General features: G+C 43.6%; 1 protein-coding gene across 1 annotated transcript in view; it reads right to left on the bottom strand.

The window, feature by feature from the left end:
• The window catches only part of SUSD6 (sushi domain containing 6), a 90,447-nt gene that overhangs the window by 26,040 nt on the left and 51,460 nt on the right, over window positions 1-12,947 (bottom strand). The gene's annotated exons all lie outside the window — the stretch shown is intronic.

Consider the following 12,947-nt stretch of genomic DNA (forward strand, 5'->3'; position numbering starts at 1 on the left):
CCCATTTATCCCTCTCACAATCCAGTACTGCTGGCTCCCAACTGCTCGCTTGCCTGCCTTCCTGATTGCCCCTAATTGCTTTTGCCTGCCAGCCTGATCACCCCCTAACCACTCCCCTGTCAGCCTGATTGCTCCTAACTGCCCTCCCCTGCCTGCCTGGTCACCCCTAAATGCCCTCCCCTGCCTGCCTGGTCACCCCTAATTGCTCTCCCCTGCAGGCTTGATCGCACCCAACCGCCTTCCTGCAGGCCTGGTCCTCCCAACTGCCCTCCCCTGCTGGCCATCTTGTAGTGGCCGTCTTGTGTCTACATGGGGGCAGCCATCTTATGTGTTGCAGTGATGGTCAATTTGCATATTTCTCTTTTATTAGATAGGATAGGCCCACATACAAATGAAGAATGTGTCCAGAACAAAGGATCTTTGGCACTTAGCAACGAACACACACCTACTGTACATTATACAAAGAAGCCAGGACTGCATCCAGGGCTCAGAGGTTTGCATTGCACCGAGGGAAGTCAAGCTAGTCAGCACCTGCCACAGGCCTGTTACTCAGGATGACAGCTCATCCTGGGTTTCCCCAGCCTCTAAATCTAGTTGATGGAAAAGGCTTGTCACCTGTGCAATCAGATGCCTCCAACCAAATCTTACAATAGAATAATGTTGGTAGAACAATAGTTCCTTCCCCAACTGGGAGCAACTTGGCCTATGGGAAACAGAATCAGTGTGCCTCACATATTGGGTGCAAGACGGTAGTGTCTTCTAGAGCTAATCCATTTGTACTTACAGCCCTTCTGCAAAACCAAATGAAAGCATATTCCCCAAAATGACACAGAAGTTCCAGAGCAGCTGATTCTGTGTCTGCTGCTTTCTCCCCTTACCAATTCCTTGTATCTTCTCAGCTAGCTTCATCTCTCAGAGGGACAGAGAAAAACAAACACAAAGACCACTGGGCTTTCTGCAAATGTGGGTAGAGTCACTGAAACTCACGCTCTCTTTTAGGAACCACCCTGTTACTCAACTGTAACAAAAACTCAGAAAGAGTTTAGTTTACCTACCAGCCATCTAGAACAGAGTATCGGGGCCTATAGCTTTCAGGAAAAGATAAAGAAACTACAGGTCTTTAAAGGCAGTGACATGAGGCAAAAGCTGAAGATTCAAAGCTCCAAGCTAGATGTTCCTCCCTAGCACTTCCTCTGTGCAGGGGCTCCAAACCCTTAAGCAGAGTCTAGCGGTGAAGCCTCTGCATGGCCTATACCCTTGGCCTGGCAACAGGCTGGGCTGATTTCCAAAGAGGAACTGCTTGCTACCCATGGCTGCAAACATTATGTTTTGCACTGGCTATGCTGTGGATCTATGCCAGGGAGTTTGGGGTGGGTCAACCAAGAGTGGTAGGCCTGGCCTAAGCATAGCAACTGGTATTGAAATTGTCATTAATTTTCCGGTACCTGGGCATTACCTCCCATGGCAATCATTTATTTTTCTCTCCTACTGGAAATTAATAGATCTTATGGTAAGCATAACACCCCAATGATAGAACCTAAGTTTATTTTCTAAATTAGGTACTCCGTTAAGAAGTATATAGATATACTACCGGTCTTCTTTGATTTTACTAATAACCTAAAATGATCCAAATTCCTTATTCAAAATTATTAAGGAGATATAGTTCACAGGGAAGGTGATAAGTTTGAGCATGGGCAAGGGTTTTGGAAATAGCATTCTTCCACTGCTGATTAGGTGTGGTGACTGGCCAATCACATTCTAAAGTCACCAGCTGAAAGTTTGGAACCTACTGCTTATTATGCTTGGGCCCATTGGACTCACCAGGAAATATCACCTCCACATTGACGAGGGGCTGATCAAAGCTTTACTCAGGGTGGCATTCAACGGCTGGTCCTACTCAGCCAACAACAATCTTAGAGTCTGAGTTGCTGTGCCCTGCCCAGGGAGGGGGTTGAGGGAGTGTTGTAGAGAGCCATAGGCCACACATAATGGGAACCATGTTCATGCAAGACAGAAGAAGCCTTCTACCAAGCCATTCCTCCCACCAGTACCTAACATCACAATTTCCTTTCAAGAACTATGGATGGAGTAGGGCTCCCTCTTTCTGTACACCTGGAAGCAAATCCAATTTACTCTGGTAGGCTAATGTTCCTTCAAAATACATTTTCCCTAATGACACTCCCTTGTCAGAAGGATGTCAGTGACTTCCTACAAGTCTAAAAACGTTTCTGCTGGATATGCAAGGCTCTTTTGACTTGTTGCATTTCTCCATCAAGTCCCAGTAGGCTACCCCCACAGACTTCACTCACTCATGATTACGACCTGAGATGAGCCTTCTGGCTCTTTTCAACTCCTTCTTTCCCCTCTCAATATCCTCCACTTTTTCCTCTGTGAACGCAAACCTAACACATAATGCAAGGCCTAATCTTCATGCTCTCTTCTATAAGAATTTATAACTCTGAACTAAGTATCCATGGTCACACAGTTACATATCATTTATCCACTGTGGCCACATGTGAGCTGGTCCAGATCCTTCAGGGTACCATGAGCATCTCAAAGGGCAGAGAACCCACCCTTCCCAGCCTGGGCACATTTAAGGCATGGGACAAATATCTGATGTAGCCAGTGTCCAAAAGGGCTGATAACCTCTTACAATATGGACTGACTAAATGTTTAAAAAGACTCCACCCAGCTCTTGCATCCCATGGAGTCTTTCTCCGTATTCCACTCCTGGCAAATGCAAAGAGTTCTGCCTGCATTCAGCCAGCATTCCTGCTAGAGTCAAGGGGCAGACAAAGGATTTCACAACACTCCCATATCCCCTCAAGCTCCAAAGCTCTTAAAGGGCACCCTGTTTAAACAAGAGGTGCAGTATATTTTTGGGAAATGATGAAACAACTTCCCAAAAGAGGCAAGAAAAAATTCCCCAAGTGCAAAAGGGCTTCTCGGAAAACAAAGAGAATCGCTTCCCTGCCAGGACAGAGAAAGGATTTGACATCCAGGCTCTTCATCCTTGGCAAAGGGGCCTGTTGTGCAGGGCACAGGAGAGATGAAAATTGCAGGGGGAGGAAAGTGCGGTGGGAGGGAGATAAATTCTTATGACCAGATGTAGAACTCAGCAGTTTTCTGAGTTGGAGGCCCAACTGAATGCTTCATTTGATACTGCCTAAGGTGCCAGGAGGTGTTTCCTGACCTTCTCTTTCTCTTACCCACCTTAAACAACAGATGTGATCCTAAAAACCTGGGTACGAACAAAATCATATTTTATATACACAGGTCACTTGCTATTCAAAAACAACTGCAGTGATTCCTTTGGTGGATGGTAAAATCCTTTTGTAATAACAATGCTTTTTTAAAAATTGCAGGTGGGTATAATTTTCTATTTTATACATCTGGTTTAATTACGAGGATTGTTTTGTCACTTATTCTAAAGTGCCTCGGTTTCAGGGGAGAGGGCACGGGAAAACTAAGATAGATCCTTTTGCGTGATCTGCAAGATTTATCTAATAACCACTTCTCACATTACACTTTTAAAACTACGACTAACCAAACATTAAGCAACATTAGCCACACTCTTCAAAAAAGAACAAAGAAAAGCATCACTCACAAAGAAAAGCTCTCAGTCCGTGTCAGAATAAAAACTAATGTAAGTTAGTAATAGTATTTGTTGAGTGTTCAGACTTCAGTTCTTTGGCATAGTCTCTTTCTCTTTCTCCTGAACTGGAGAATTCATATCCACCTAGCCTGTTTGCAAGAAATCAAATCCTAACTTTGCCCTTATCAGCAATGAGCCAAGGAATAACTCTTTCCCCCTTTGCTGTCTTATTTCCCCCACCTACCTAGTGAAGTGATCATTCTCAAGGACTAATAAAAGTGCCATAAACAGGTTGCAAAGAAAGTACATGTTTTCAGATGTAATAATGATGGGAAAAAAGGTTCCTGTAGTCTCTGGCTTGGTCCTCGCTCACTCTTCCGCAGAGACTTCCTATTCTCAGTTCTCTACCCCAACCCTTGCATTATAAGCTTCTTGGGCCTGCCCACAGTCTTTCAAGCAGGAGCCCCTTTTATCCATACCCATGTGGGTTCCTGCTATAAAGCTTTAAAAAAAAAAAAAAGTTAATCTACTTAATTTTTCAAGGGTTTGTGAAATTTTATTTTTTAGGCTGCTGAAGGGGGAGGGAGGAGGCTAGGTGAGGCTAAATGGGAAAGCAGCACCATGCAGAACTCTTCCCCCAGCAGGGCTGGCAGCATTAACTCATACATGCAACTCATGCACCACTTTTGAAATATGCCAGCCAGTTTAAAATAAATGTCAATTCTTTATTTTTCAAAATGAGCAATAACTGAATTGGTGGTGGGGAAAGTGAGGGGTTAGGTGTTTCCATCCAGACTTGAAGAGAATCTATCAGACTTATGTATCATCTCCTTAACCACAGAAAAGAAATCCCCATCTCTTGCAGCTACTAAAGGAACTGGGCTAAAAAATTACTGGGACGAATTCTGTAAATAGAATTTATGCCGAAGGAACTTGTAGGGAAGGGATGTAGACATAGTATTTGTCCCTTAACAAAGCCACAAGTAAAGCAAAGACTAATAAAAATTAACTCTCAATCTTCATTTTACTTGGAAAGGCTGAATCAGTTGGGAGACCAAGATGAAAAAGGAATCACCCTCTGCCCTGGCCTGTGTTTCTCAGTGATCAGAGCATTGACCTGTGCACTGAAGGGTCATGGGTTTGATTCCCAGGCCAAGGACATGTATGTATCTGGGTTGCAGGTTCAATTTCAGCCTGGAAAGGGTGAGTGCACAAGGCAACCAATCAATGTGTCTCTCTCACATCAATTTTCTCTCTCCCCCTCACTCCTTTCCTTCCACTCTTTCTATAGATCAATAGAAAAAAAATATCCTCAGGTGAGCATTAACAAACAACAACAACAAAAAAGAGAATCATCCTCTCTGCATTCATACTTATTGTGTTTTGTGGGATCTGAGAGTCAAAAAGGCTGCCCTCTAACAAGCAAATGGAGAACATTTGAGTGTGCAGGGGTGGGGGGTGGGGAGAGACTATGTAAGTGAGGCAGCGAAGCACATTTCATGGTGTATCATGAGAATGATAAAATTCCTAAGGTCCCAGGACAGAGCACAGAACAGGGAAGTGTTTGGGAAGCAAGCGGAAAGCACAGATGGGTGTTATGTTGCTCAGGAATATGGACCTTCATATAAGCCTTATAGAGAACCCCGAGTTTGTTTCCTTTTAAAAGAGAGGAGTATCGTGCTTAGCGTTTAAGGTTTTGAGTTGCTGTGATAGCAGGGTGGAAGCCAGACTTGAGTAGAAGGATGTGGGTACAGCAGTGTTACTTTTTTCTTGGAGGGACCGTCATTTATATGCCTGACTGCAGTTAACTTGATGGCTGGCTGCCCACCCACTGCCACCACCTACCCAGGCCAGCACAGACACAACAGGGAAGAAGAGCTCTGATGCTTTTATGCTAACAGAAACTCAAGTGTCCAGTGGAAATGAGGGTTTTGAAGAGGGGGTGTGCTTCCAGAATCCCCATCCCTGGGAAGTCCTGATCTTCTGGACAGCAAGCTGCAATGAACCAATGAACTCAAGGATCCAACATGAGAGTATACACCATTTCAAGGAAAGTCTTTGGAGAAATGCTAGGAAGCTCTCTTGAACAAAAGGGATCTGGAGAAGGTGACAAAATCCCTGCCTAGCATTCCCCCATCCTCTCACACTTTCTTCCCCCTCCCTCAAAAAGTCTATTATAAGGATAGGTGTTGATTTATTGATGAAAGCCATTCTGACAACTGTGAGGTATTATTTCATTGTGGTTTTAATTTGCATTTCCCTAATGATTGGTGATGTTGAATCTTTTTATATGTCTGTTGGCCATCTGTTTGTCCTCTTGGGAGAAATGTCTATTCAGGTCCTCTGCCCATTTTTTCTTTATTGATTTTTTTTGGGTGTTAAGGTAGCCACTTTAAATCTATTTCAGGTTTTCAATGAAAATTTTCATTCATTACATAATATGGAGACTAACATCATATGTGAATATTTGCCACTTAGATTAATATTTTGTCATTTTTGCTTCAGATCTCTTCTTCCAGGGGTAACTAGTATCCTTAGTGTATCATGATACCTATCCTTTCCAACCATGTTTCTATGTTTTTACACATTTACATGTGTATTTACATTTATAGGTTTTACATCTCTAAAAATGGATTCCTAAACAATATAGAGTAGTGTTTTATATGTTTTAAAATGTGTGGAATCTTCCATAGCCTCCTTTTGTTCACTCAACATTCTTTAATTTAGCCATGTTGACAGGATAGTTTTACCTGTAGTATAGCATTCCATGGTATTAGCATACCAAACTACTTGTAACCATTCTCAATCATTGATGGGTAAATAAGTGACTTCAGTTTTTCACTGTTAGAAACAATACTGTAAGGAACATCCTGTGCATGTATCCTAAGCAGGTATGTAAGATTCCTTTAGCATATACATCTCTAACTATGGAGTGCACAATTTCAACTCTTCATATTTTCTAATAGTTCTCCAAACTAGTTATATTAGTTACACCAGTAGTGATGTAAAAAAAATTCTTAGTTCTCCACATGCTTTACAAATGGTATTGTTAGGTATTAATTTTTGCCCATCTCATGAACATAAAATAGAATCCCAATGTGGCTTTAATTTTGCGTTTCTTGATTATCTCCTCCCAGTTTGTAAATTTTTTGAACTTTCTCTATGGCAGAGGTTAGAGTCTTTAAAATCCTTTTAGGAGATTGATGAGGTTCAAACTATTTTCATGTTAATACTAGAGGCTTGGTGCACAGATTCATGCACCAGTGGGATCTCTTGGCTTGGCCTGTGCCCTCTCACAATCCAGGACCACTCGGGATGTTCGAGAGCCAGTTTCAGCCTGATCCCCACAGGCCAAATGAGGGACCCACTGGTGCATGAATCCATGCACCGGGCCTCTAGTATGCATGTAAAATCTTTGGTTAATCTCTTCCTGCCCTCTCCATTCCTCACTTCCCTCCAGATTCATCAGTCTGTTCCATGTTTCCATGCCTGTGGTTTCTATTCCTGCATTGAGTGTCTGCCCCCTGGTGGTCAGTTGGTCATTTAGGCTTTTATATACATAGATTAAGGTGCTATTTGCCTTTTGTGCATGGATTATTTCACTGATGTGTACGTACATGTTCCCTCTGATATTTATTCTAATATTTTAATGAATTTACAAATAAATTTTTTTAGTTTTATTTTCAACTGTGGTATATGTTAATAGATGTGACGAACACACAGAAAACTCATTGAAGGTCCTCAAAAATTTTCAATTGTGTAAAGGGACCTGCCAACAAAGAGTTTGAGAACCACTGCTGCTTTACAGTTGATTAGTATTATTTTCTTTCTGGAAGTACTGTCAAAGCCAGTCATTAAAATAAAATAAATTGATAATATAAAGAAAAGGGAATGAACCCTCATACACTGTTAGTGGGATTGTAAGTCAGTATAGCAACTATAGGGAATAGAAGGGAGATTCATTTAAAGATTAAAAATACAGGTGCCACACAATCCAGCAATTCCATTTTTGGGTATTTATCTGAAGAAAACAAAAACACTAATTTGAAAGGAGGCCAGAGACTTTCTAAAGGAAAAGTTACTCAATTCCCAAACGTTTCTCTAGTTTCACTTTCAGTCAGTCAGTCTCTGGATGGGTTTCTGATTCAGTACTGCTTATTAACAGTTCTCACACACACATAAAAAATAAGAGAACAAGTAATAAGCAAGCAAAGTTCCTGACCCTGGAAGAGGAAATAGAGTTCAAAGGGCCTTGGAGAACTAGTCCAAACCACCCTTCACTCTTGAGCAAAGTGAGGGGCCGTTATTTACTGCTCATTAGAGATGGTACTGGGGCTCATGCCTGGACCCCCAGCTCGGGGCCCAGCTCTTCATACCATGAGCCCAAGCTGTGGAAAGATTTCCTAAAATGCAGACTTTCAGAGTTCGTTGCTGCCTAAGAGGCAGAATGAGTGGAAGGAGAAGATGCCCAAGGTGACCAGCTAAGGACTCACCAGTCTGGCTCCTCTCTCAGTAGGATAACTGACAAGGACCAAAGCCAGCCCAGAAAAGAGATACACCAGCCAGCATCACCCTTAATAATTTAATCTTTTCCGTTTTCAAATTCAGTTGGTCCATCTGAAGCATCCTACTTCTGAATCACCTCTCTCTCCAATGGGTTTAAGACCACTCCATTTCTGTTCCCACCTTACCAAACAGAACTTGTTCTGAAAAGGGTCAGATGGGCTTATTCACTCCAAATGTAAAACTGGTGGTTCTCAAAGCATGGGCCCCAGGTCACCAGCAGCAGCATGTAAGAACTCAGGAGAAATGCAAATTCTCAGTTCTCATCCCAGACTTGCTGAATCAGAAACTCTGAAGGTGGTATCCAGCAATCTGGCTCCTCTAGGGGATTCTACTGCACGCTAAAATTCGAGACCCAGTGGAGCATATAACCTAGAAGGTTCAGCCTGCTGATTCTCTTACAAGTATGTGACTACTAACAGACACACTTGAATGACCTCTAGAATTTCAAGCTTAGGCTGGATGAAGGAGGAGCATCCCAACTCAGCATATCCTTCTCTTGCTTCCAAGGTTCAAGTCCTTGTGCAAGAATGCACACAAACTGTCCTTTAAGCTTTGACCAGAGGCAGGAAAGCATGGGCTAAGGAAAAAAGGTCCCGATGACCCTTATGGGCTTCATCTTTCATCTATTAAAGTGAAAAAGGCAGAACTTCTCTTCACCAGTCTTTAGAAGGAGCAATGGTGGGCCAACAGGCATATGCTTCCCCCTTACAGGAAGGTTGACATGAAGCCAATCTGTCCAGATGCCATCCTGATAAATGCAGTGCTTGTTCTGCAGTAAAACTGACCTGAGCCAGACAGACAGGTAGGGAGATTCCTGAATCCACCTCCAAGGGGTTTCACCATAGGAACTGCAGAATATAACAAGCACTTTTTGAGGGTCCTACTGACACTTTCTGAAGCACATCAGAGTGGCAGGTGGGTTTCCACTGCTGTGTACCAGGAAGTTGGCACTGTGGTGCAGAATTTGACACCTCAGGAACCACCAACCACAACCAACAGAACAGAATTAAGAACCCTGTCAGTCCCTTTCTGCTTCTCTGTCTTTGTCCCAAACCTGCTCTTAGCCCTCTGCTTCTCCAGTTTATACCAGGTCCTCATTCCCTTTAGGACTCTGTGGCTTCTCAGTGAAAAAGGGATGTCATATTTCCAGGTCCCTCAAAATCCTGACTGTGACACCCTTGTCAGGCATGACCAGTTGTCTGTGAGAAAACAATTTTTTTTTTAATGCTCTCCTCCCACCTTCTTTATTCTCAGGAATGCGGTATCATATTCAGAGGTTTACTCCACAGATTTGGGCTTCAAACTCAAGATTTGGGACTCTGTTGTTGAAAACTTTAGTTTTCGATCTTGTATACAAAGAAGGCTATTAAACGTCAGCCTTCTGCCTAGAGATAAATGAAAGATTAACCGGTTAGGTGTTAATGCAGTGCTTTGAGCAATTCAGAAGAGATACTAAAAAATAGAGCATTATAATAATCCCTTCCACTGAAATAGACTTTTATTGTTGACCCAGCAATTTTACATATCTCACTTAATCCTGTTATTCACAATCTTAATCATTTCTGCAAAGCCAGGGTCTGCCAACTGGCAACCCAATTTCTGAATGCCAGTGAAAGGACTACAAAGCCTCTAAACTGCCTAACAACATGGTACTGAAAACAATAGGATGGAGAACAGGTTCCTCTGTTAAAAGCCACTCTAAGGAAACCTGAGACACACCTCTGCTGGAAGTCACAACAGTTCTCTGCACCTCAAATCACAGGCAATCCTCACCCCAATGTCTCCAGTTACCCTGACCTGATCCAAGATGAAGAGTCCAGGAATACATCTACCTGCCCCAGATGCCAGCTGCTCCTCCCTCTTCTTCCTTCCCAGTCAATTAGGAACCTCCCACACTCTCTAGGCCTCCCTGCGAATCTGTGACTCCATCTAAGACTACTTAGGATCCTGTGTGGTGTGTCAGACTGGCTGAAGTATAAGGAGTCCTTGTCAGACACACCTCCCACATGCTTGTTGGGCTGAGGCAGAGGATGAGGGGCCTGCCCTGAATGTGTCTCTCCCCCAAGCAACCTTAGGCAGGCTGGAAAGGCAGCCTCACTTAGCCAGTCACTTCCTGTTCCCCTGGGTAAATAAATAAGAGCTCTACTGACATTCTTCTCATCCCCAATCTTCTCCATAACTTGTACCAAAATCAACACCCTCCTCCAGCCCTCTTTATTTCCCTGTTTGGACTCATTCAACCCTTAATCCATTAACTGGTGTTTGTTTTTTCTTTAACCCTGTGATCTTTAGGACACTCCAGCACAGGGAGTTTGCTCCTCTCCTCTTCCTTCCTCCTCCCTCCCCCAAAACTCTGACAACTCAGGAAAGGCAACTGCCTCCACCAGCAGCACCTCACCCCTCTGGGTGCTTCCCTCAAACTGTGCTTTTGGTGATGTTCAGCCTAATTCTCTGAAATCTTGGACTAAGACTAGACTTTATCTTTCATTTTTGAAATGCCAGCTTTACAACTTACTCCAAAGTAGAGAAGGCCACTCATTTACCCACTAGGGCCAGAGGCAAACCAGTTTGGGGGATAGAGTATATTGGATTTCCAAAATTTCAACAGAAATGACATGGCAAGTTACAAAGGAAGGGAATGCCAATGGGGAACAGATCAGACATTAACACTCTCTCTCTCTCCTCCCTCCTGACTGTGCCCAACATGGCCACTGATGTGGTACCACATGAGTAACAAGTATGATTATACCACAACCCTATATGGTATGCTATCACCCCAATTCCACACATATGAAAATTGAGGGACATCACCTTTGAGAAACTTGTTCAAAATTACACAACATGTTGGTGGAAGAATTTGGATTCTAACCAGCCTGTTGGCCAAAGAGACTACATTCCTAATCTTACTCTGCCATCTTGTCTCTCCTATTTCCTGGCCCCTAATTTGCTGTCAGGTCTCAGTGTACATTTCTCTCCCTCACAGGAGTCTTCCATGTCCATCCCAATCTGAGTCAGGAGCCCCTCAGATGTGTATTCCAGTACGGCTCAATGATTTCCTGATCATAGCTGGTACAGTCTTGGCATTCAGCAGAAGCTCAACAAGTAATTGAATAAATCACAGTGTTAAACTGTCAGCTCTGTTTCTTCCTGGTGTAGAGCACTGTTTCTCGCTTGGGTGCCCTCCTCTCACAGGCTGACCACAAAGACCAAACTACATGTAATAGCTTCCATCAAGATCCACGCCAATATCTTGTCCCAGAAAGCTCTCCATGGCATTATGTAGTATCTCCTGCTGAACTCCCTGTCCACCTTATGTCAAGTCATACTGGCTAAACTAGTTAGTGCCATGTATGAAAATACCAAACCAAACCTGTCCCACAGCAACCCTGGCAACCCTTGGTGGTCATTAGGAGCAAGTCTAAAGGATTTGTGTATCATGGTCTGCAGAACAAAGGGTTCCAGTTCCCGAAAGCTGCAATTCCCAGAAGTCTTTTGTTGTTGTTGATAACCTTACCCAAGGATATTTTTTCCATTGATTTTTTTAGAGAGTGGAAGGGAAGGAGGGAGGGAGAGAAAGGGGAAGGAAAAAGAGAGCAAGAGGGAGAGAGAAACATAGATTGATTGCCTCCCGTATGCACCCCAACCCGGGGCTGGGAATTGATCTGCAATCCAGGTCAGTATCCTTAACCAGAAATCAAACATGAGACCTATCTCATGGGCAGGCCAATACTCTAACCACTTAACAACACTAGCCAGGGCCCCGTAAATCTTAACAAGCTGTCCAATCCTTTCAAATTAAAGATAGTCAAGATTCTTGGAAATAGAATCCTATTTATAGGAAACATCTCTGACATCTTCCCAAAAGAAAGAACTGAGACCAGGAGCTCCTGCTAATTCCATTTAGAAAATACTCACAAAGCCTACTCTCCTTCCTTCAGACCCTGCTAATTCTAGGAGTAAAGGGATGGGTAGTGTCTCACAGAGGAGGGGACTTTGAACTGGATCTTAAAGGATGAAGAGAATTATGACAGAGATGGGAGAAGGCAGGACTCCAGCCACAGGAAGAACAGGGTAAGAATAGGTTTGAAGGTGCTAATGTTCAGGAAAGGGTAAAAAAGGAGTCTCCTTAGCCTTGACATTAGGGAATAAGCTAAAGGGAGCTGTGGGTGAGAAAGGGAAGCCCAACCATCCAAGCCTTTCTCTGGCCCTCTCTAGCATCAGAATAGGATTTAGAGCCATCCTGGTTTTTACATACATTCCTCCACGTAATCTTCACTCCTCACGGGCAATAAAGGTCTACTTTTCCTCCGTCCTCATGACCTAAGGAGACCTGCCCTGGGTTCAAAGATCTGCATCCAAGTTGAAAGTTAGCACACGCCATGATAAACTCTTCTGGGCAGCCTGCCAGTCTCGCTCCTTTCCTCTCAGAAGGGCCCCACCACCTGCTTCCTGAGGCATGGGGACAGTTTCACATGCTTCTCAACTTCCCAGACTCTATGGGAAACCATCCATCAGAGGGGAGGCCCCACAGGCAGCTGCTACTCACAGGGCTGTGGACTTGTCCTGCTCATCCTCACATACAGGACAGGCCACAATTCTGCACAATCCTGTCAGGAGTGACCCCCTCACCCCAGTATTTTCTCCAGGATGTGCTTGTTGAGTCCACCTGGGGTGATCATTGGCCTACTTATAGCAAAGTATAAAGAACTTTGTCCCTGCCTTCAAGAAGCTTATGTGCAAACATGAAACCAAGAACACAAAACTAGAACCAAGCCTGAGAAACACA

The sequence above is a fragment of the Pipistrellus kuhlii genome, unplaced genomic scaffold (assembly GCF_014108245.1).
Source record: "Pipistrellus kuhlii isolate mPipKuh1 unplaced genomic scaffold, mPipKuh1.p scaffold_m20_p_1, whole genome shotgun sequence".
Classification (NCBI taxonomy): Eukaryota; Metazoa; Chordata; class Mammalia; order Chiroptera; family Vespertilionidae; genus Pipistrellus; species Pipistrellus kuhlii.